Genomic DNA, 5,677 nt, shown 5'->3' with positions numbered 1-5,677 from the left:
CACGGACGCTTTATTTATGAATGCGGTCTGTAATAAGACATGGTAAAAAGAAAGTTTTATAAGTTGACTCTATAACAAATGCATGAATTAGGAAAAAAAAAAAAGAAAAAATTAAATTAGAAAAATGGACGAAACAGAACAAAATATGTTTGATGATGTAATGAAACGTCGAGCGAGAGCTTATTTACTGCTAACCAACGTAGTTTTTTCCCTTGAATAAACACCAATGGCTTTATCGAAAGAGGAGGCTTGCACGCATCGACTACTAATTGCTACCACACACAAAAAAAAAAAAGAAAAAAAAAAATCATAGCCCTGGGCATAGTTTTTTTTGGGGAAAATGATTAGTTGATTATGCATGCAAGCTTCCTCCCTCTAATGCCAATGGAAAGACCGCCGACTTACGGTTGATACAGCAGGGACCTGTGTCGTTGCAGGCGTTGCTTTCAGATTACAGAAAAAGTCAAGGCAGAACATGTACCACAAGCTACCTTGCCCAACGCTATACAATTTCGGCAATTCGCTGTTGTGGTTTGATGCTTTTATCGACCCTGAAAGGGTAAAAAAGCAAAGACTGAACTCGGTGAGATTTGAACTTGAGTGTCGTAAAAACAACGCTAACTCGTCGTCTTCACCTGAAATCAGTTAAAAATAATACCAGTGACATTTCTTGCATGAATGCAAGGTATGCCATGCATGATTAACCCTCTGCATATCCAAAACATTTTCATAATTTTGTTCTGAACGTTCATGTTTGTTTCCAGACTTTTAGTTAACCTGTCTCATACGTTCTCAATAATATAATTCTTGCTTTTATAAGTCCCAAGTGGTTGAAAAAATTAGGAATGAGTATCATATATGATGCATGAACTCCAAGGAAATAAGTTCTATGCGTCATATGTGATACAAAAGACAAGTAAATAGTTAAGACGAAGGTACACGTATGCCAAAGGTATACTTCTTCAATTATAGTTCTTGATTTATAAAATTGCAAGCTCTAGCTTAGTTAAAGGAGACACCCACTGGAATACAGCCATGTCCAATAATTAACTAATTTATCTTTCCAGTTCTGGAGAGTTATCAACTTGAAACCGTTCGGTAAAATTAATTGACTGTTACGAAACTATAACATTATATATTTAAATAATAATAGTAATTATAAAAAAAAAAAGAAAAAAAGATTCCAGATTTTAGCACAAAGCCAACAATTTTGTGGACAGAGATAAGTCGATTATATCGACCTCAGAACTCGATTGATGCTTAGTTTATTGGTCCTGAAAGGATAAGTCGACCTTGGCGGAATTTGAATTCAGAAGGTACAGAAGTGGAAGAACTACCGCTAATCATTTTCCGAAGCATTAACAATTCTGCCAGCTCACCACCGTAATAATAATAATAATAATACTAATAATAATAATGGTTTCAAATTTTTGGCACAAGGCCAGTAATTTGAGGGAAGAGGGGTAAGTCGATTACTTCGCCCCCAGTACTCAACTGGTACTCATTTTATCGACCCCGAAAGGATGAATGTTGAATACCGTGTTAAGAGCGTAAATGTTTTTTCTTCAGTATGATCGTATAAGTTTTTCATTCCTAAATGCTTGTTAAACTTTAAGTCTCATAATGTATGTGAATGTTTGTGTGTTTTTATGATAGAAAAAATTCCTGTGTCTGTAGTTGTTGAAAATTTTGCATCTGTCTTCCTTATGCTTGTTGAGATCCATTAAAATGGAATTCTTTTCAGAATTACATAGGCTGCAAGACCTTGTCCCTTTCATGTACGGTTTGCTTCACCAAGTGAATGACGAATTTAATTTTCTTCCAGTTTCCAAATATATATTGATTGTTTGATTCTGAAAGAAGGAAGAAGTATCACTAAATTCTATTGTTTCTAAGTTGCTACTTTGACCTGTGATCTACAACTTTAAAGGCTATTACTCGCGTCTGCCAAACATCGTTCTGAAATCGTGAAACACTTGAACCTATAAGTCAAAGAAAAGTTACAGAAAATTCGGCTATTTATTCTGACGAATGGCCAATATACTTCAATCTAAATCGTCTAAATTTCCGCCATTCAACTGTCAACCACCTAAGACATTATATTGATCCAAACGCTGGAGTCAATACTGAAAGAACTTGGTTGGATTCGAAAATTAGTATTTTGAAAAAGATGAGACGAGTGAACCAAAGAATCTCTCATTCTCACCTCGATTATTTCTATTAGCTATAGATGAGGAAGAGTGCCGAACACCTTTTTCTTACGTTTTAGCAGATGTTCGTTCAATTCATCGATAACATTATTAAAATTTGTATTTCATCTCTATTATCAAATTGCTATTCAAATTTATTATAAATTCTTTTGTACACATTTAGCATTGTAAATATATTTTTTTCAAAATTCTTACTATTTCAATAATAATAAAACCATATTTCATTTATGTCTTTGCAAATAATAACAAGAAGCAAAAAATAAATAATAGCCGTGTGTTTTGCAACATAAAGTTAGGAAAATTTATCCGTTTTTCCATTTTCTTCGCGCTTTCTTTATTTCTCCACCACAACGATGACATGGTGCAACATTTTGTTCATCATCTAAAAGGTAATTTCTTCGTGAAAATACAACTGCTTTCGTCTCGTCGGTGATCACATTGTAAAAATCTTTAGCAAACATCTTAAGCGTTTTTAGAAATAGAAAAGTAAACTAAAAAGTAACCTAAAGTAATCACCCTTTAAGTTGTAGCAGGGTTTCTACTATACTCAATGTGCACTGAGGAATTCCTAATGTAGATCCAGCGACGGTTGTGCAATTACCATGGCTGTCACCAGGTAGCCATCGGCAGTTAACGTGCTTTGTCGGCATACTCCTCGGGACATACCCAACACGCAAATTTAAATTTAATCTTTAATTTTTAACTTTATATGTGTGTGTGTGTGCGTGCACGCGCGCGTAAGGATAGCTCAATAATAAACAATGCAAAGAGAATAAAACAAAAAGACAAATTAATACCGCAATAGTAAATTAGGGTAGAAAATCTCATTAAGATAAGAAACGCTGGTAGAGTTCATTAGATATATTGGCTCCTTGAGGTGCACATGAATTCTGTTTGGGATCTTTGGGGTTTGACGGGCAACATTGTTTTTGTAGTGTTTTTGGTACCGAAACACTTTCAAACTTCGAATATTTGTATATTTTGTGGTATAGAACAGATAAAAAATTTGTATTCGAAGTTATTTTATGTAAAAAATTGTCGTATTTCGGTAATTTCAACCAATCACTGACGTCTATTGTGGTGAAAACAATTAATGCCGTAACGGTGTCATGGGATCTTTTCCCTTGAATAAAATTAGTCCCGTTGTTTGTCAACAACAACTACAACCATAACCCTAACCCTAACCCTAAAACCCTAAACCCTTACTAGGGAATAATGATATAATTAAACAGGGAATAACACACTTGACACCGAACAACAGTAACTCTATTCAGCTGAATAGACGTCAGTGATTGATTGAAATTACAGAAATACGACAACTTTAACATAAAATAACTTGCGATGTACAATTTTTTGTTAAGAAGGTTAAGTGAATAAGTTGTTTTATATGACACATTCTACCAGTGTCCCAAGTTTGAAAGTGTTTCGTTAAGAAAACAAATGTTGCCCGTCAAACCCCAAAGGCCCTTCGTATTGGTTAAGTGTATATCAACATGTGTTAAGGTGAACAAATGCGATAGGCATGTGGGTGTCTTTAAAGTAAACAAATAAATGACAACGATTCATAGTTAAAATAATTTATTTACTGTACTTCCATTTTCCTTTGGTATACAATATTCTTCACTACATGTAATTGTTGTCAAAACTGAAAATATTTGTGTGTGTGTGTGTGTGTTTCGTTCATCTGACTTTGTTTCCACATAACTTTCGGAAAAATGGATATCTTTTATTGAAATTTTCTTTATAAATACCTTTCAGAGAGTGTAGATAACAATTATATATCAGAATTTGATGTGGGGAAAAAAAAAAAAAAAAAAAAATCTCCCGAGTGTCGGGAAATAGCTGTGGATGTTACTGTTACTTTTCTACAGTTGAAGGGAAAGGTTGAAAGAAAAAGAAATAAAAAGTGTTAAGCAGAGAAGGTATAGTTGAAGTGAGTGGCAATGCGAGAGAGAAGAGGGTGAGAGAGAGAGAGAGACAGAGAGAGGGAATGAGAGAGAGAGAGAGAGAGAGAGAGAGAGTTCGTGGTGTCTGAAAGGAAGGTAGCGTTCGTTTTGTATTTTTCAATGTTTATCAGTATTTTCAGAGTAGACAAATACATAACCACAGCAAATATTGGATCTCACTTTTACATTTCTACATTATAATTAATTACCATATTCTGTATACTAGGTCCTCAGCAATATTGGGTATTGCTTTTACTTTTCGACACTATAATTGGATGTTACTTTTAAAGATGCTTACACTTTTTGTATTTCGTAGAATTTCCCAGGTTCCTGCTTATGCATAATTATTCGATAGTTATTAAATGAAGTCACTATTTACAGATGCATACATTTTTTATATTTTCTGTGAAGTTTTCACGGGTGCAGCTAATAAAAAATGATTTCTCCAAATAAAAATTTCTTTTCTTAATAGGAAGATAAATATGATTGAATTACTTCCCCTTGTCTATCAGACGATCTAAAATTTTGGTTTCCACATTTATTAGAAACCCACACAAGGCGGGGAGCTGGCAGAATCGTTAGAACAGAGGTTTTTCAACCGGGGTCCATATGACCACTGGGGTCCACACAAGCAAAAGAGTAAATTTGGGGTCCACAGTAGTATTTTAAGGGACCATAAAATTTTTTTGGTTTAGATGTATTTATTGGAAGAAACAGCTAGGTTTCTTTCTCTCACGTTTTACATAGTTCCACGTGTTTCTGGCTACTTGAAAATGTTCTCTGAGAGAGTGCTGTTGCCAACCTACACAAGTGAATATGTAAAAAACAAAATCTATAAAGATCGGTGGCTATCAAAATCTATAAAACTAGATTTTAAACATCGGATGGTTATGGGAGTCCACCAGAAAAAGAAAAACTGTCAAAGTAACGTTGGCTCTCCGACAGGTTTGTGGTCGAGCTTGTGGTAGTTGAGATCTCGAGACCTCCGACGTTTTTGGCCCCTGGACCATATCCCTGCTCACCGCTATCAGGGTGGAATCAGGGTGGAAATTACTGTCCGCAAGTGCGAGCTCTGTGAGTCAGAGTGACTGTTCCAGTGCATCTCCCTCGCTATCCTCCTGGGGCAATGCTTTTCCATTTTGTCTGTTGGTGCCATTAGAAATGTTTCTATATTGTGAGAGGTCAGACTAAAATAGTAATCAAAGGGGTCCTTTAAAAAAATGGTTCAGAACCACTACGTTAGAACGCCGGGAAAATGCTTTGAGGTATTCGCTCTGACTCTTACCTGTTTCGGTCATTTGACTGCGGCCATGCGGGAGCACCGCCTTTAGTCGAACAAATAGAATCCAGGACTTTTTCTTTAAAAGCCTAGGACTTATTCTATCGGTCTCTTTTGCCGAACCGCTTTGTGACGGGGACGTAAACTCGCCAACATCGGTTGTCAAGCGATGGTGGGGCGAGGACAAACACAGACAAACAAATACATACATACATATATACATATATATATATATATATATA

The sequence above is a fragment of the Octopus bimaculoides genome, chromosome 8 (assembly GCF_001194135.2).
Source record: "Octopus bimaculoides isolate UCB-OBI-ISO-001 chromosome 8, ASM119413v2, whole genome shotgun sequence".
In the NCBI taxonomy this organism is placed as follows: Eukaryota; Metazoa; Mollusca; class Cephalopoda; order Octopoda; family Octopodidae; genus Octopus; species Octopus bimaculoides.
The sequence above is the reverse complement of the archived record's forward strand: the minus strand, read 5'-3'. Positions refer to the sequence as shown.